Raw genomic sequence first — 20,704 nt, 5'->3', positions numbered from 1 at the left:
GCACTTCTGGGCATTTTAGCTCCTGGTTAATATTGACTGGATGACTGGAGGTTGGAGTGGTCAGGCCTACCAGCTAGAACTTGCCCGCCTCAGACAAGATGTTGTTCTACATTTAAGTTATACCTGGCCCATCCCATCCCGTCTTATGTTCTTGAGTTTACAAAGACAGTCGTACTTGCATGGCAAGTGACTAACAGATTCATGGGGTGGGACAAGAAACTAACCCAACAGCCTCCTCTTTGGTGTGGGCAATGTCTGGTGCATATAGCACAACTTGAGGGCTTCTGGTACTGGGATATGATTGCGGTAATGACGCTTGGAGACATCTAGCGGGGCTCACATATACACTCAGTTCAAGACCTACAAACACACTTTAGACTTTTTTGCACCCAGTTTCACAAATACTTGCAACTTTGGCACATGCTCATGCTGCATCTACTGTACCTTACTGATTTGCCTTAGTTCACTCCCCTAGAGAAATTGCTGATTGATAGACTGGGCTGTGGGTGATTTTCCCAGATCTACTGCTCCCTGGTCTTTAATGCTTCAGAGACACTTGGGAATCTCCAGCGGGCGTAGGAGCAGTGGGTGGGCAGCCTAGAAAGCTACTGAGTGGCAGGAGGCATGCCTGCCCCCCTGTGTAATAGCTATTTCATCTCGCCTCTGGATGATACAACTGAATTATTTATATACAACCTATATGAAATTGCAGTGGCTTTGGCATAAAGGCATTCTCCAGGAACCTAAATGTACCTGCTGCTCCACCCCAAAGGCTGATATCTTTCATATGGTGTGGCAGTGCCCATGTATCATGCACTACTGGAGGCAGATTGGCCAATATTTGGCTAGGATTCTGGATAGACCTGTTAAACTAACACAGAGGATGGCTCTGCTGGACCTACTAGATGAGTTTGGGGTGGATAGGAGGCACCACACACTTTTCGGTCTGGTGGCGATGGTTGTCAGGAACAATTAGCCTATAAGTGGAAATCTCAACATCAACAAATGCTGGCTGCTGAGTAGAGAGCCGGCATGGACCGGTGTGCCAAACCAGAAGAGCACATTGACATTGCCAGGGGCTGTCCACAAAAGTTTCATAAGATCTAGAAAAAATGTTGGGAGTATTATGGTCTGACAAATTTTCCAGAAGCTCCGTCCGTCCTCCAGGGGTTGCGATCCTCCGTGATTCAAACGGGACTTGGGGGTGGGACCTTTGTGGTTTGTTATTGACTGTTGAGCATGTCCTTTTCATTTTGTTGATGTATTTCAGCTTCCAAAAAACAATTAAATGTGTCTTTAAAACAAAAAATAGGTACGTGTGTGCATGTGTCCAGTTCGTAATGATTAATGTCATTTTATATGAAAAATATAGGTGTATAAATTTCCACTTTGGTAGCTACTGAATTGCATTTTCCTGGAAATGAATGATAAGATTTGTGTCTTTTCCGCGCTAGGACATCTCTATCGCTGTCCACACCTGGAAAAGAGCAATGAGAACATACTTTATAAATGAGGCCTAACAATGAAGTGCTAATGTAGATACCTGATTTTATCTGGCTTCATATTTGTGACAAAAGCCAAAAGTGGAAAGAGTGATGGAGAAGGAGTTCAATAAATACAATGTCTCACTTGTTATTTATTGTCTAACAAAGCTTTCAATTCCTCTCTGTCTCATGCATTTAAAATGGAAAATAGTACAGAAATGAAATGTGTCAGGATTTCTGCATTTGGTCAAATTCCCATAGTCTGTGTAAACAAACGTTTCGCCTTTAAAATAATTTCACAATTGGCTTTGCACTGTCTTGAGTTTAGTCTTAGAACCTGTGGTGAACTCATTAGATCTAGAAGCGAACATAGAGGTTGCCAGGAAGTTTATTATTATTGTTGTCCTTCAATTTGTCACCTTGCCTCATAAAAGCAACGAGACGTCCATGGTAAAGCAATATCAATGATCAGGTTTGAAATAACGTAACATTTTAAGAATGTAATGTGATATCTGTTGTTTAAAAGCGTATAAAAGTTGAGGATTGAAATATATAAGGGCAAGTTTAAAATGTTCGTTCTCGTCCACGAATTGTTTTTATCAGAAGGGAAAGTCATCACCATCCACTAGCCTCTGACACTGTACCGAAAATGTTAAAAACCAAATATGTGGTGAACTGAGCATTGGGGTTATAAACTGCCAGATTTTCTCAAAGGCATGCGATACAGTGTAAATTGGTTCAGTTTGCAGTCCACCGAATGTCACTAGTTTGTTACGTGTATTTGTATAGTGAGCAAATCAATCAATCAATCAATCAATCAATCAATCATTTTTTTCTTTATTCGTCCTTTCCGAAGACAGGTCATAAAAGATACACCTAATAACAAAACATCATTAGTCACTCCGGGTGGGGGGGGGGGGTATCCTGGCGCTGAAGCTCAATAGGCCAACCCAGGGTCAGAGCTAGGTGAAGAGCCCGGTGTGTAACACAAAATGACGGGGTTGTTGAGCTACGTGGGTTTATGTTGTGTAAGTCTTGTATGTGCGCAGGGTGAGTTTGAAGATCGCTTGTTTGTGGATTTTGGAGCCAGTGGAACTCCTTGAAGTGTGAGGCAACCTGAGTGTGGGGTGGGGTCTTGAGGATGCGCCTAGTCAGTGAGTTTTGCAAGGTCATGTGTAATTTAAAATGGGCCCCAGAACAGAAAGAATTCCAAAAGCAACAGGTAAAGCATTCACGAGTCAAGATTGGTTGCAGATCAGACTGACAGACATTTCAGCCCTCAACGTAGAGCAATAAAAAGTACTGTACTGTAATTCTTGGTTGTGTGGTTACCCATTTTATACAGCAGTGCAGTAGGCCTTTTATGCATGATTTAATCTATGTGATGTGGGATTGAAGGACCATGTTGCTTTCTTCCTTCACCAGTATCCACCTATGACCTTTTTACTGAGAATAGTTGGGTACTCCGGTACACCTCTTAAATCTAATGGGTTTTGTAGAGACTTACAGTATTTCCCTGCTAACCAGTGGTGGCTGGCACATATTTACGGCATTTTTTTTTAAAGCACTTACCGTTCTCACTTTCCACACAATGTCCTCCTTTCTCGGGTGTCTTTGCTCCTGGAAGCTCCAGACCCAAGAAACCGCACTACCAAGCCTGGCCCTCTTTTCATGCTGTGAAAGACTCATCAGGAATGGAGGTAGCGGCCTCTCTCAGCACGCTTAAGAGCACTGGAGGCCTATGCTTTCTCTAATTCAGCTCTGTAATACAGTAGGAACTGCTGTACGGTCGTAGTCCTGGGGCAGGGCCTGGGGGAATGATGGGGAGAGGAGGGTAGTAAGGGCAAATAGATAACAAATATTTAAAAAGAAAAATAACTTGCCCAACGCTCTTCTCCGTGTCCTTTCCATGATGCAGCACAGGCTCTCAGCCACCCCGGCAGCCAATTCTGATGTTACTTTCAAATTAGAATGCAGCGTCAAGATTTGCCTGAGTGCTGGGAATTAGCGCTTCCAGGGAGACTAAGGGGCACATGCATCAAGCATTTTTGGAGTCGCAAACGGTGCGATTCCTTAAATTCGGCCGTTTGCGATTCCAAAAATGCTTTTTGGAATGCATCAAGCATTTTTAGAAATCGCACATTTTTGCGATTTCTAAAAATGCGATTGCTTTTAAGAAATCGCAAATTTGCGATTTCTTAAAAGCAATGCATGATTACTTTAATAATTGCGAATTCACAATTAGGGTGTCAAATTTACCGAGTGGTTGAACCACTCGGTAAATTTGCAAAAAGTGTTAAAAACGCTGCAAAAGCATTTTTTACACATTCATGTTACGGACACACATGTCCTTAGGACATGTGTGTGTGCAACATGATGCGAAAACAACATTTCATGGGTGCAGGGGGGGGTCATTTGAACCCCCCTCTCCACCCTTGAAATGCAATCAGGATTTGCGATTAGCAAAGTGCGAATTCGCAATTCCCATTCATTCCTATGGGCATTTTAGCCCATAGGAATGAATGGGAATTGCGAATTCGCACTTTGCTAATCGCATAATATTTGAGAATCGGTAAAAATTGCGATTTTTACCGATTCTCAAATATTTTGAGAAAATGTACATGCATCCCATTTTGCATTTCCTAATTTGCGATTCCCTAAAAATCGCAAATTAGGAAGTGCAAACTGAAACAATGATGCATGTGCCCCAATGAACCTGCCTTTTGCTGTCTCTAACCCAGCTATGCAACTGGGTTGGAGACAGCTCAGTGCAAATGTGGGTTTGGCCGGCCTGAGACGGCCTGCCAAATCTACATGAGCACTGACAGCAGTGCTGCCCACCACTCCCTCTCCTCACTGCCCCGCAATGGCCCGACTCATATTAAACATGTTTTGTTATTCTCATATTAAACATGTTTTTTTATTGTTTTATGTCAACATTTGATGGTGGCGGGGGGCGACGCTCCTCTGCCATAACGGAGGAGCAGCCACTGGTCTAAAACAGCTAGATCAGTGAAGTTTGAATTGTGCATGTCTGGCAGGCCGCCTCAAGATGTCCAGCCAAAGGGACATGCACACTTTAAACAAAAGTGCACAGGTCCCTGCTGCCACTCAACAGCAATTGTCCTGCCCCCATCCTGACACTCCGTTTGGGACGGGTTGGTGAAAAATAAAATGGTAATAAACTTTATTACCGTCTTATTTTTTAGCTGTTCTGTGGTATTTTTTTTTATGCAGGCAACGTGCTTCCGTTCTCATTTAGGAGCTGCCTCTGCTGCTAACACCACTTATGGTAAAAAGTCAAATGACTAACGTGATCCTGGACAGTTTCAGATATGTCACTGGCCGCAGCACAAAGACAATGCATCATTACATGTCCCTGGAAACAAAGGGCTGCCACACAGCTGTACGGGGAATCCCCATTCTAGTGAAATCCTTTTTATGCAACCATTCTCCGAGAGAGCCTCCTATCTGCAGGATGGTTCATTTTGAAGAAGTCTCCACAAATGACTACGGGTATACTGTGTCAGTATTTTCTTTTCAGTGGTGCGAAGACCAAGAGCTGAGGGGAAGTTGATGCTCATTAACATTATGAGGGCTCCTGGTTAAGGCATTTAATAAAACATAGACTAACAGATTTGTTCAGCCAAGAAAATCTATATAGGCTTGCTGCAGTAATTCCAAAATAAAAGGTGTAAATGGTGCAATTGCACTATCTCAGGCAGGTAATTATGTAAAATTGCTATTTATCTTTGTCAAATACCATATAAAAAGAGAGGCCTATTTACAAGCCCTTGCCGCAATACGTGTATTACTTTTTATGATGCTCCATGAGTGCAAACCCATATCTACAAGTCCACACAAATCCACTTTGCGTGGATTTACATGGCCTCGTAGATATGGTGTAAGGCAACCCAGTGCAAGTTGCTGCATTGCCTTACACTGCATCAGGTAGGCGTTCCATGGGCATTGCAGTGGGTTTTCTCCATGCAACACCCATGGGTTTTGACACATTTCCCAGATTTCATAACAAAAACACAGACCATCAGTGAAAAGTGCAAAAGTGCAAAAAGCCACTTTAATTGAGCAGGTAGGTAGCACTCAACATCCTAGGCTGAAGTGTTGCAGCCTACCATTTCAACTCCCTAATATGTAACTTAAATCCTACCATCCTCGCATTAAAAACCCCCAGTGGTCCAAAAATCCAAACATCCAGACACGTGTCAGTTCCTGATTAGTCAATTCACATCAAGTCATGTCAACCTCGGACCCCTCATCCCTGCCCTCACTGGCTCTTGCCTTCTCGCCTGTACATCTATCAATTTCTGTTCGGCTACCTCCTTATCCACAGAGTTTGGCCCATTCATACAACGCAACCACAAGGAGATGATAGACTGAGCGCTGAAGCTTTTCAGACACTCATCCCCTAGTCACAGGTCTGGGCTGAATCCATCATCGTTCTTTAGCTCACTTCACCACCCCATGTGCAAATCAGTCTTAACCCTGTGCCTCAAGGGAACAGTCCAGCCGAACTACCAAGCAAGGACTTCCCTGGACTGTAAACAAGCATCCTGGGACCGGTTTCGGGGTAACACCCCTCATCAGCCAGGCTAGCTTGAATCCAGCGGCAAAGTGAGCAAGGGACCCACGTCTGGGCATACAGTGCTAACTTAGGGCGAACAAAGCATACACATGGAGATGATGCACAGAGCACTGAAACTTTTCAGACACTCACCCCCAGTCACAGATCTGGGTGAAATCTATCATCGTTCTTTACCTCACTTTGCCTAACCAGTTCAGACCCAGTTATATGCAAGTCAGTCTTGACCATTTGCCTCAAGGGAACAGTCCAGTCCGAAATGCCAAGCCAGGTCTTGCCTGTACCGGAAACAAGCATCCTGGGACATGTTTCGGGGTCGGGGTAACACCACTCATCATCCAGGCTAGCTTGAATCAAGTGGCAAAGTGAGCAAGGGACCTAAGTCTGAGCTTACCCTGCCAACTTAGGGTGAACAAAACAAACACAAGGAGATTCCAGAGATTCCAGAACTCTGTAATATGTCAGCAAGAATGGCATGGCTTACGGTATCAAAAGCTGAGCTTAGATCAAGGAGGATGATCAAGGAGGATGATTGCTGTGGATCCTCCCCGATCTAGCAGCCTTTTAGTTTCATCTACCACAGCCAAAAGGGTAATCTCCATGCCGTGTTAAGAGCAAAATCCCATTTGGGTCAGATTCAAAATATCATAATTTTCGCAAAACTCTGACAGCATTAGATTCACATCTTTTTCTAGAGTTGTGCTTATCCCTGAAAGGAATGAGTTCAGCCGATAATTTCCCATGTGGATTGGGTCCAGATTGGGATTCTTTAAAAGGGCTTTGACCAAAGCATGTTTCCATGCCTTTAGGGGACAGCCCATAGTTAGGGAGAGATTCACCATATCCAGGAGAGTGGGGAGTATCTGTTCTGCGCTTCTCGCTAGGACACATGGGGGGACCGGGTCCTTGGATGACCCAGATTTGATTTTACTCAAGGGGTTTCTGAGATTGTCCAGTGTTAAGATATCGGTGATTGTCCAGATGTTGAAGCTATAAACAGAAGACCCTGTGGTGGTATTCTTCTTTGCAGCCTGACATTACTCTGTCACCGTAATGCAGGTAGGATTGCGGCGAGCCAATTTAGATGTGCCCCTTGTGCTGGCAGTGCCCTGGCAACAGAATCCTGATGAAGTGTGGCCCGGGTGCTTTGGAGACAGATAAGTACTACTTATTTTTATCTCAATGCACATATATGTTGTGAATCGGTCAAAATGTATATGTAGGTAATGTGTACTGCCCGTTTATTTTACATATAGCATTGTACACCAACAACACATACACCATTGAATGTGCATCCACACCCACCACAAAAGCCTACCTTACATACCGGCAACAACAGGGGGCTGAGCATTGTGGCAGCAGCACAGTAAGGACCTGGATAGTGGACTTCAAAATGGGTTCAGTGCTGGGACCCTGAAAAACTGGGATTTTTCACCTCTTTTTCTTCTATTCCACCAACTCAAGTATGGAGATTTTCCCACCTCAACAGAAAGACACATCACAATCTGGATGGTTGGAATCTTGGGGGTACTCTCTCCGAAAGCTGCTTCTGCCTCTGACACCATTGACATTGGAGAAAGATCCTGGCAGAGGTGGTGAGACTGTGGCGGTCTTCACTCCAGGGACCAGTAAAAATCAAAATTGAGGAGGCGGACCGCCAAGGTGGCGGTGGGAAGACCGTCAAAAAAGAGATGCCAGGACCCAATCTGCCGAGATATAAATCAGGCCTTAAGTCTATAGTCCTCTAAGATTTTACAAACTTTTCTCTTACTTTCATGAAATAATATTAATTCCAGAGGAATGGCAGGTGGACGCCCTCTGGGTGAAACACGGTGCAATCATCTTGAACCAATGTACTTATTACTTTTCAACAAGCCTATGCCCTTCTCAGTAGATAAGGGCCTTATTTTTGCTTTCCTTTTTTACTTCTTGATTTGGCTGTGATTCCTTTCTAACCTCATACCAATGTTTTGTACCAATTACATCAACATGAAATAGGTCCCTGCACACATGCTTCTTAGCCATCACAAATCCAGTGTCATAAATTTCAGCAATTCAATTTCAGATAACGGAACTAATAAATCTGAGCAAACCCCTTTCTGTTGCAATAATCTCCAAGCTTGGCAACCTGTGGTTTCTTGGCTTCTATTATTCATTATTCATAGGGGCCTTAGCTATTGGTTTTCGGTATGTTCTGTTAGAGAATGCAGTGATGTAAGTTATGGAATGTGTATCAGCTGGAACTGATCTCCTGGGTCATTTAACTTTTGGCTCCTAGTTTATGCTGAATAAATTTAGTTAAATCTACTATCCTGCTTAAACAGTCTGACTTCTACATAACCCCAGTGCATCTTTCTCCACTATGACGCCGAAAGGGGACCAACAACTGGAGCCAGTTGGCTCCTAAATGAGTTTGATTCATCTTGCTTGGCAGCAAACTTAAGAAATGAATGGAAAATGATCTAAACTGTTGTATAACCAGCCACTTAGCCAGCTAAGCAGCCTGTAGTAGCAAAACAGATCTCAGATTCCAAACAAGAATTGATTAAAAAACACTGAAATAATCTTACTCACCTGTCCTGATATTTTCAGTGCAACAATCAAACTTACACCTACTCAGCAACCTCACTTACTCCAAATTCTAACCCTTTCGCGCTGCTTCTATCTCGCCTTTTACTCTAAAGATGTGAGTCCCAAAATCCTCCAGAGATAATGGCAATCCACCCAATACCTGATGTAAAATCTGCAATACCTAACTCTGTTAGCCCACCCCCATCTTCATGCACAAAAACCTTTCCTATAAAGTCATTGTAAAATTCTCACCATACATGCATGGACACCGAAACACATCTTTGTGTTGCTGTATCCAAACTGCTAGATAGCATCCTACCTGATCTGTCTTATAGCACTGTAATGAGATACTAACCTTTCCTGCAACTACCATAATGTCCTTCAATTGGAAACTTACTGAGCAGTGGTGTAGCCAGTGTGTCATTAGAAGTAGTGCAGGGAAGAAAATGTGCACACTGGCCGCTGTTTAAACAGTAAAATATAGCAATAATGAGGATTCCGTGCACCCTCCAGGCCACTAGACCCTGGTGCCACTGCACCTATTGCACCAATAGAAGATACACCCCTGCTGTCAGGCTGCTTAGCTGGAGAACTTGTCCATAGAGATAATGTTAGACTACATTCACTTCCAGCACAATGCCTGACCAAGGAATGATAACCTCAAATAACTTAAGACGCTGTCCTAGGAGTGAAGAGGGTTGGAACAAAATAATTAAAGAGACAACGTTGTACACTCTGAGTGGGGTCTAGCTCACAATCATGGTAGGAAATCCCCAAGAGGCTTCCTCTTTCAGGGTGCACGTTCTAGGGGTGTAGAGGAGAGTAACTAAGGGGAAGGAATACACATACTATATTAGGATTGATACACATCGAAATACCATTTGAGCAATTGAAGTGCTTACACTATGAGGTGTTTTATAACAACACAGAAAGTGCGTATTCTTTTAGTTCTTGTGGGATAGTGCGGGGAATGAGATTTTGATATCAATTTATGATTATGATAAATTTAATAAAGAATCCCATTCATCTGTTTTGGACCGCTCGTATCTGTCATTGAGGAAAGGACCACCCCCGCATTGGTTAGACAAACCCCATTAACTGACGCCACTCTGAAGAACCCCTTACAACTGATAAAAGTTTTAAGAGTTTTATATAAAGTTAATTTGAATGCGATACAATCCACTCAGGATAAAATCTCAAAGTATACAAAATACAAAAAATCAGTTACAATATCAGCCGCTTAAGCTTCGGTGTGAAGTGGTTCCTTCTGCGTCATCTGCAGTAAGATAAAAATCATCAAGTTAATCTGTCCCTACTCTATGCTATGTGACAACCCTACTTCGCAAGTTTCTTCCCTAAAAAGGTGTCAGCAGTTTGACTTCCAAAGAAGTTCAAACTCTCTTTAGCCTCTAAAGGAAATCTTAAGTTTCAGAAGCAGTACCCTATCTGCCTACCCATCCGCTCTGTAAGGGTCCTCGGCCTACTGCTCCCTTGCGCTCTGATGTCTCAGCACATCTGCTCAAGGCATCTATCCTTGTCTTCGCTCTCGCCTTAGCCTAATGCTAATTGCTCTGCCCTCACATTGCCCTTCTCTGATTGCTCACTCCTCCCCGGGGTGCTGTCCCTAAAATACACAATCACCGTGTGGGTGGAACGCCCCTTGACGCCCACCACGGACTTTCCCCGATGATGTCAACTTCCTGCTTCTTCCATTGGTCCACTCCTTGCGTCGTTCGTTAAGTTGACCTTTTTCTTAGATGTCATCTTCATCATCTCATCGTCGACTTTTATTGATCCTTTCAGATCGAGTATCATATGAATTTAGACAAGGCTTTAACTCTATGTCTCTTAGCTTGACCCTGCTAGGTCCTGTGAATGGTCTTGTCAAAACATAGTCCACGTTCAAAGTGTCTCTCCTCACGTTCAAGCAATAAGCTCCGTCCGGCATTGTCACCTTAAATCTAACAAGTGCCAGACTTCTCGGCTCTCACGTCCACATCAAGCTATTTACGACTTTTACAAGCCCTCTAAATTACATACATTTGACTATGCTCCTGCGAACTCTTGACCAGTTAGGTTACAAACACAAATGACCTAAACTCTTCCAACATTCCTACAGAAACCCTCTACACAGTATAACCTTTGGCATACATTTATATATTCGTACTTTAGCAAATTGACTTAGTTATACTTGAATACATTTCACATCGGATATATACTACATAGAATACGATTGCGTAGAGTATAACTTATGCACTCTCCTTGGTTACATCGTCATGTAAGTTCCTTATACATTCATCCACGTTTCTCCGTTTAAAGTTACACACGTATATGAATTCTACTGTGCACGTTCTACATTTCCTAAGCATTTCTACATTACCCATCATGTATACGGGCCTTCTAAATCTAATGCATTTTAACATGTAAATACATTTACATTTCCTATACCATGTTATCACTTTAGTTGACTTTATGCTATAGTCGTCGATTTCACATTACGATATGCGTTTCATTCCTACGTTTATAATATATGCGTCTAAATGTGGCTACGATATATTTTCTATTCAAATTGCGCTCTCTCAGTTCCCCCCTTTGATGACTTTTAGGAGTCATCACTAAAAGCAATTTGAATACATCCTTTTATACAGAACTAGTTACATCATTTCCTCTTTTTATCGATTCGAGTGCTCTCAGACTTTTATACTGTTGATCCTGTAAAACAGCTAGTCTCCTTTCTTGATCTCTCATCGATCTTTGTAACTGGTTCGACCTATACCATTTATATAATTTTACTAATCCTAATAATGTAATTATACAAATTAATATTATTAATACAGGCTTTAAAATATACCAAACTATACCTTTGCCTAGATTAGCAAACCAACTTCCAACCTTTCCCACTCCATTTCCTACTTTTTCCCAAACATTTACTTTTGATAAATCTTCAATTTCTTGATGAATCTGTGTAATGTTCTGTATGACTTTCTCAAGTGGTTTTGAATTATCAGGAATATATGTACAACATTCCTGAACCTTCAAAGCTTTACAAACTCCGCCTTCTTTTGCTAATATCACATCTAAAGCAAGCCTGTTCTGTAAAACCATTGCTCTAATCGACTGCATCTCACCTTCTACTAACATCAATGATCTTGCAGTACTGGCAGACAACCTATCCACGACTGTTGCTAACCTTCTAATCTTAACATCGTTAAGAATCAACCCTAACAATGGAAACATCGCTCCAAATACATCTCCTACTACTTCTACATCTCCTACTTCCCTTTTCGTTCTCCTCGAAGCCTTTCCTTCTATGATCGCTAAATCCTTTGCATGATATATTTTGGGGAAGACAATTGCCAAGTAACACGAACCATACCAATTGTCAGGCAGTTTTACATAGGCATTTCTCCCACATACAAAATACACATTCGGAATAGCTTGCATTCCTTTCATAAAATCTTTCGTGTAGTACTCTAGTTTAAAAGCATGCTCGCAACTAACTTCACCTACAAATTCACTCTCATAATACGTTTTGCTTCGAGCTAAACATAACTTTCCTTTCTGCGTTCTATCCAATGCTATTGGACCATTGCTACCTTTCTTTTTATGTGCCTTCTCTTCTTCGGTCCAATCTGTTTTCCATTGTCCTGACATTTTTAGAATCTTCTGCCGTCTGCATCGATCATCTACTTGTGCTATAAACCTTTTCTCTACCTCTGAAACTTTACAAGTCAGATTATTTCTACGTGCATACGATGTATCTAATGTATCCCAAGGAAGAAAGAATTTAGCCAGTCTATCTTCCTTTTTGTAGTAGTCCCACTTATTCATTTGCTTATAATTCGGAACTTCAGGCAGTACCGAATCATAATTTGAAAAGTAGTACTCAAATCCTTCTCTACCATAAAATATACTAAGCAGTAAACTACAGGTTATCCCATAAGTCAATGGGAGATGGTGATATCTAATGCCTTCGTCTACAGAAGCCGGCAATTGCATACAAACGTAGCAATCTTTGGCCTCCATGGCATCGATATATTCGTACAATAATTTAGCATATGCATTTGACCTAAAGTTTCCCTGTGACTCGTCTATATGTAATCTACGAGCTTCATCTGTAAGTAACGCCTTTTCACGTATAACATTGCTCTCCTCCTTCTTTCCCACAAGAGCAGGTTTCAAGGTCGTTACAATTTTTACATTTGCTATTCTTTTATCATTCTCATGTCCTGTCATGTAAGATATCGTTACTACTATGATTATGAGAAATATCACTATTGCTATAAGCGTACCTACTATACATCTAGCTTTTCTGTTTGGGTTGCCGTTCTCCATGTTATCAAAACAGCGTACCTCGTTCTCTAGCGAAAATTCTCTTTCCAGTCTTTGGTTGCTTGTTTGCTTTCACAGTCTTTAAAGTGCTTTTTATCAACAGGTATCTTTTTCACCACAATGTCTTTTTCTCTTCTTAGCAGCAGACACCCCTAGCCCTTCTCCGTCCTCTAAATGTAAGCCCTAAGTTTATTCTTCTTTCCACTCGGCGCTAGGTTATCTTCTTCTTTATAACATACGTACAAAAGTCTTTATGCATCAACAATTATTTTCGGACCTGCAGCTTTCACAACAATTATTAACAGTTCAAAGCGAATAACTTTTTCTTCTTCTTCTGACATTTGCTGACCAACTGTTGGAAATTGTAATCTTTTTAGCACTAAATCTTGGATTTTACTCAGACGTGGGGGTATAGGAAGTGTGAAAGTCAGTAACCCCTCAGTCTCGAGTCCAGGCGCCAACATCCATATCTCCACTGCCACAAATGGATCGAGATCGATTACTTTCACGCTCTTCACTCTCCCAGATTTCTGTCCCCAATACATCTGCTAGATAAGTCCACTCTGGGGTGGCGTACCTTCTGCAGGGCACACGTACCCTTCTCGATCTTCGTGGACTCTCAGTTCCTGAATCTGTCGTCTCTTCCTCCTGATCCGATTCTTCAGCGATCGGGGCAAGAGTTCTTTCCTTTTTCCTTTCCGAACTTGGCCTTTTCCTTCTCTCCGGCCAACTAGCTTCGTTGCTTTCCGTCTTTCCGCTCCTTGTTCCAGGACCCGTCTCTTGGTCACTCTCAGTTTGCTCGATATCTGTGTCGGACTCCCAATTACTTTCTTCTCCTGAGGCGACTTCGGTCCCACTAGTGTCCTGACCTTCGTCGCCCTGATCCAACACAGTTTCAGCTTCTTCAATCACCTCCACAGCTTGGCTTTCCCCCTCTATGGCTTCTCCGCTTCCCGCCGGATTCTCATCCGAGAGAGGAGCTGTGTCTTCTGGAGGTGTTGGCACTCTTCGGGTGTGTGAGGCATGTATCCAGTTTGACAGACCCCCACACTTCACTGCGGTATTCGTTACAAGTATGACTTGAAACGGTCCTCGCCAACGCACGTCTAAGCAGTTCTTCCTGACATGCTTCTTCACCAGAACCCAGTCTCCTGGACTCAGGTCGTGGCACAAATCTTGTACTGATGGAACCTCTGCAGCCTGGACCTGGAGGGACACAGAATTAACGGCATCAGATAGTCCCTTGCAGTAGTCCAAGATCAAATCGTCTGTGATGTTCACTAGCGCTGCAGTCGGAACCGATGGCAATCTCATAGCTCTCCCCATTAGCACTTCATGTGGAGAGAGGCCTGTTCTTCTATCAGGTGTGCTACGTATGCTCATAAGAACTACTGGAAGTGCGTCTGGCCAACTCAGGGATGTCGATGAACAAACTTTAGCCAGTCTGGACTTGATAGTACTGTTAATTTGCTCTACGATCCCTGAAGCTTCTGGTCGATAGCTGCAGTGTAACTTCTGATCGATATTCAAAGCTGAACACAGCATCTTCACCACTTCGCTATTGAAATGAGTTCCTCTGTCCGATTCCAAAGAGGATGGCACCCCAAACATCGGTATCAACTCTCTAAGTAACAATTTTGCTACTGTAAGTGTATCGCACCTACGTGTAGGATAAGCCTCAACCCATCTAGAAAATATGCAGACAATCACTAACACGTATCTGAGTCTGTTGCATGGAGGCATTTCTATGAAGTCAATCTGCATCCTATTGAAAGGCCCCCCCGACCTTCCTATGTGACTCAAGGTAACTGGTGTTCTCTTTCCCACATTTAGTTGCTGACAGATCGTACATCGCTGACACACTGCTTCTGCCGCTACTCTAAACTTGGGATTGAACCACGTTTGTCTGAATACTCTCACCATAGCATCTCTTCCTATGTGTGCTGATCCATGCAATTTCCTTGCCATTGGACTAACAAGCTCATTTGGTAATACTGCCCTTCCGTCGGCAGAAACCCAGAAATTCATCTCACTTTTTTCACACCCTGCTGTTTCCCAGCTCTTTTTCTCATCATTTGGTGCATTTTCCTGTACAGCTCTCAATTCATCCCACGTATCTACAGTATCTAGCAACATGGTCAATTCAGTTCTTTCCTGGACTCCCCCCACCTTGACATCAGTGTGAGAATATCCCTGCTCCGCGCAATAGCGCGCTACTTCATCTGCGTATTTGTTTCCTAGTGATACAAAATCCACATTTTTTGTATGTGCTACACATTTGACCACAGCTATGGCCATAGGTTTTTGCAAAGCCTCTAACAGTAGTTTCACGAATTCTCCATTCCTAATAGGAGAACCCGAGGAGGTCATGTAACCTCTTTGAGACCATAACTGCCCGTAATCATGAACTACGCCGAAACCATACTGGCTATCGGTGTATATAGTGACTCGAAGTCTGTCGCCTGCTAGACAAGCACGAGTCAAAGCCACAATTTCAGCTACCTGTGCGGAGTGTACTCCTTCCAGGCAAGCGGCTTCTATAACTCTGGTAATCGTGCATACTGCATAAGCTGCTCTCAGCTGACCGACATCGTTTCTTACGCATGAACCATCAACGAAGAAAATTTCGTCTGGGTCTGTCAATGGCTCATCTACGATATCAGGTCTCGGTTTGGTACATAGTTCAGTCACATCGAGGCAGTCATGCTCTGTACAATTTTCATCGTCCACTTCATTCGGAAGTGGCATCAAGGTTGCAGGATTCAAGACAGAGCATTTCTTTAGGGTCACATTCTCGGCAGCCAGTATGACCTGCTCGTAGCGTGTGAGCCTGCTATTCGTCAGATGCTGAGTCTTAGTCCTGGTCATTAACAGTTCTACAGAATGTGGTACATACACTTCTAACTGATGACCCATAACTACGCTTTCAGATCGTTCAATGCTGACACCCGTTGCAGCTACGGATTTGAGACATCCGGGCAACGCTGCGGCTACTCGATCTAATGTAGCCGAAAAGTACGCCACTGGCCTGCGCGCATCTCCATGGACCTGAGCTAAAACTGCTAAAGCGCATCCCTCTCTTTCGCAGCCGTAAAGCAAAAATGGTTTGGTGTAATCTGGCATTCCTAAAGCCGGGGCACGACATAAGTCCTCCCTCAGTTGCAAAAACGCCATCAAACACTCTTTGTCCCATGGTACCGGATCACTTACTCCTTTGTGCGTCAGTTGTAATAACGGTTTGGCCTTCAGTGAAAAGTTTGCTATCCACTGTCGACAATAACCAACCATGCCTAGAAACATCCTGACTTCTCTTTGTGTCGTAGGCGCGTTCATTTTCATAATCGCCTCTATTCTGTCTGGAGACACCTTCCGCTTTCCCTTTTCAATCCTATGGCCCAAGTATTGCACCTCAGTCTTACAATATTGCAATTTACTTGGAGACACCTTGTGTCCGTTCTCGGCCAAGTGATTTAACAAGGTGATGGTGTCTTCTCTGCAAGCTTCCTCAGTTTCTGACGCAACTAGAAGGTCGTCTATGTACTGGACTAGAACTGAATTCTTGGGCAGTACCAGACTCTCAAGATTTCGTTTCAATAACTGGTTAAAGATCGATGGGCTCTCTGTATACCCCTGAGGGATACGACACCATGTTAAGACGCGATCTTCCAGCTTGAAAGCGAAAAGATACTGGCTCTCTTCGTCTAACGGTATCGAAAAGAAAGCCTGACACAAATCTATCACGGTAAACCATTCAGCTTGGAACGGTATCTGAAACAATATCACTGATGGATTCGGTACCACTGGACAACATGAGACAACAATGTTATTAATCTTTCGAAGATCCTGCACTATCCTGTATTTTCCACTAGGTTTCTGCAAACCCATGATCGGGGAGTTACATGGACTTCCCACGATCTCCTTCAGTATTCCCTGCTTAATCATGGATTCGATCACAGGCTTAATCCCTGCAATCGTCTCTGGCGTTAGCTTATACTGTGGTGTTCTTGGATACTCAGCATGGGGTCTTACCAAGATTTTTACCGGTTCCACTCCTTTGATCAATCCTATTTCTTCCCCAGTAAAATCCCATACCTCAGCTGAGACTTTCTCTCTCAAGTCTTGTGGAAGCTCCTCCACTGTTAAGGTAGGATAAAGTTCCACACACTCTTTTGAGTTTACGACTTTAAAATCAGCGTCCTCATCATTGGTCTGCACTTCTACTCCCTCAGGTGTGCAATGTATCGTGCAATTCAGTTTGCACAGCAAATCTCTCCCTAATAAGCACACAGGACTAGAATCGCAGATCACAAACTGATGTTCGTCACTGTAATTCCCTATCCTTACTGACACTGGTTCGGTCAAGGGATTTGTCATCCTTTTGTTCGCGACTCCTACCACCTGAACCGTTTCTCCTGATATTGGCAGACCCGGGACTACCGCAGATCTTAACGTGGATCGAGTGGCCCCTGTATCCACCAAAAAGGTTGTAGGACATCCCGCTATTTCCGCCTCTACGTATGGTCCCCTCTGATCTACTTCCAAAGCGGCTCCTAGAGTACAGTCTTCCTCCCTATTCGCCCGCTGCCCTGTAAGAGGATCAACGTAGTAGCATTCCTCTCCTCCTACAAACAATGGCATCTGTCTGTAGGTTTTCCCTCCGTTTGAGATGCGAGGTGGTTGAGGAAACGGGGCTCGAGGAGTCTGAGTCCCCCCTTTGACAAACTTGCCCTTCGGGACTGTGGCTCCCTTAACCACGTTGTTCTGAACCTCTTCCTCCTCCTGCTCAAGATCCCCTGACTCAACATTGTAAGGACACTCGCGTCGCCAGTGTCCCACCTCATTACACTGATGGCATCTTGTTGTCTTTTTCAGTGTCGCGATATCCATTCTCGGTCTCTGGCTTTCTTCCTCGTCTCTGCTCTGATTATTCTGTTTCTTTGCCTGCGTCCTGTTCCCTGCTGCCGCAGTTTATCCTTTCCAGCAGCTTGCATTTGCACTAGCATTAACTTTTCTTTAAGTTTCTTTGCCTTAGAGTCTATCTCGTCACTACAGTACCTTGCATACCTCAGACTTTCATCCAAAGGCTTGTTCTGCCAACAGATCAGATGCTGCTGGATCATTAGACATATTTCTGGTCTTAATCCGAGGACAAACTTCGAAACAAACTGTCCTATGTCCTTGGGATCCATCACATCTAACCCGCTGTACTGCTTGAATGCTTTCAGTAATCTCTCATAGAACTCATGAACTGTCTCTTTCGGCTCCTGAGTAGTTCGATCTATCTTTACCCAGTCTATGTCTTGCACCGGCACTTTCTCTTTTAGCTATGTTATTACTCTCTCGTATTTTTCCATGACTCTGACTGATGGACCATTCGTCCGGGTATCTCTCGGAGGCTCACAATTAGGCCATTCAACACTGAGCTTGCATGCCGTCCACAAGTCTCCGGGTACTACGATATCGAACAGTGTGTTCAAATCGATCCACAGTACCTTCGAGATCTTCACGAATCTTTCTACCTGCTTATACCACTCGACGGGATTATCCCTAAGCTTTGGGAAGGAATTGGTGAATGCCGCCAAATCCCCCCTACTCCAGGGCACATGAACGTAGCTTCCATTCGCGATTTCTCGCAAAGGGAAGGCTTCCATTCGCATCAAGCCTGTGTCCTGGGACTCCTCAAGCACACTCCGTCTGACAGAGCCCTTTCTGGACCATCTTTCCTCCCATCTATCTAGATCTCTCCATATTCTGATACTTACGATCAATTCCCTTATGTGTACTTTCAGCGCGATCGTTCTGCGATCATCCAAATCCTGATCCGTGCAAGTTAGCCTATGGTTACTCTGTAAAGCCTTAGTTCGTGACAGGTCTACCATGTACCTGTTTGCTAAATTAGATAAGTTCTCATGAGCTGACCTCGCCCTCCGAGTAATATCTTTGGATAGGAACAGTATCTCATCTGGTGTATACGAGGCTAATCTCTCTAATGGCACTGTACCATCAATCAATTCATCCAGATCTGCCTTCAAACTCATTACGTCAAGCCGTTTTGCTTTTATTTCCGCTTTCAGCATTTCAGTTCTATGTTCTTCTCTCATATCCCTCTCACCTCCACTATGCGCCCTACGCCTGAGCACAGGTGAGTTATGAGGAGTCTTCCTTCCATCTCTTCGTTCCCACCCTTCTAGATCCCAAGCCTTTCCATCTCCACGTGGGGTATGGTGGAATAAGGCTCCGTCCCCCAACCCTTCGTTCCGATTTTTAGGCTCGGTTTCTCCAGATGTGAGATAGGATCCACCGTTCTGCTCTAACCCACTATAACTCGCTTGCTGTCTGGTGTCGCTTAATAAACGATAGGGTCCGTCACGACCCTCCATGTTCCCGTGATCTCTTTCGCGATCACCGGATGGATGGCGAGACGTTTCGCGACTTCCTATGTTCTCCTGACTCCGTCCACTATCACCGGATGCATGTCGAGACGCTTCGCGACTCTCCATGTTTCCGTGATTCCAATGTCTCACATCCTCACCTGGGGCATGGTGTGTGCACCTAAAGGTATTCCGGTACTCCTGTGTCCTACGTTCCCCTTCACTGAAGGTGACGCGAGGCACTTCGCCACACCCTGCGCTCCTGTCTTCGCACATTAGCCTATTGCTGTTATCAGCGGGATAAGTATCTCTTCTGCTCTCTTGGCTTCCTCTCTCCCACTCGGGGCTGCTTTCGCCAGCTCCACAATGAGAGAGAATCCTGTTATCCTGCTCTCTCCACTCGGATCCCGTTTCTAAACTTTTATTCCGAGCCTCTTCGGCAGCGTCCCATTCTCTCAGGTATTCCCTTAATTCCTTATGGGTTTTCGGTTTAGGACCCCTCAAATCCATTGGTCCTCTTCGACCTCCCTGCTCTACCCTGGGACCCGTTGCGGAATCTAATGGGGTACTCCGACTTATTGGTGCTCGTATTTGCCTGTGGGGATTCATTGTGGCATTCCTATTCTCCTCTTCTGCTCTTTCATTTTCCCATCGTGCCTGTTCCTCCTGCTGGACCCCCTCTGGGTTATAGATTGACACAATAGGGCCTATGGTGACCGGGACCTGCAAAGCGTCCGGCATTTGGTATGACCTAGCGCATTGCGTCTCCGGCACCTTCTGGACCACAAATCTTCCCACTACTCTCTGTTCAGAACTAGTTTGGGGTATTTCCTCAGTCTTATTAGCGTCCCACTCCGTTACAGGGATCGATTTATATTCCCCCCACCTAGCTCCGTCCGCTTGCGGTAATATGGGACTCGCAAGTTCACCGCTGTATGGAGGTGGTTTATCTGTTAATAGCCTCTCTATCAGATCCTCCTCCGACTCGCTTTCCTCATCTTCTTGTTCTATAGGTTTCCTTTCTCCCGTAACTTCTAGCATCGGGTACAGTTTATCTGCTTCTATCTTCTGGACCCTCCATTTCTTGGCTTCATCGTCCCATTTAGCATCCTGCACTGCTTTTACCGATCTTCTCACTCTTTCTTGTCGCCTCTTTACGCCCCTTTCGTGTGCTGTTCTAAACCACACACCAAGAGCTTCAAATTGTGTTGGCCTCGGTAAAGGTCTCATTGAAAGCATCGTCGCCTTCAGTTGGTTCAACACTTCTAATTTAAACGTTCCAAATCTTGGAAACGCCAGTTCTTTTTGCCCTTCAGTTAGCCTGTGCCACTCGGAAATCCATAATA

The sequence above is a fragment of the Lissotriton vulgaris genome, chromosome 6, assembly GCF_964263255.1.
Source record: "Lissotriton vulgaris chromosome 6, aLisVul1.2, whole genome shotgun sequence".
NCBI classification, from domain to species: Eukaryota; Metazoa; Chordata; class Amphibia; order Caudata; family Salamandridae; genus Lissotriton; species Lissotriton vulgaris.
The sequence above is the reverse complement of the archived record's forward strand: the minus strand, read 5'-3'. Positions refer to the sequence as shown.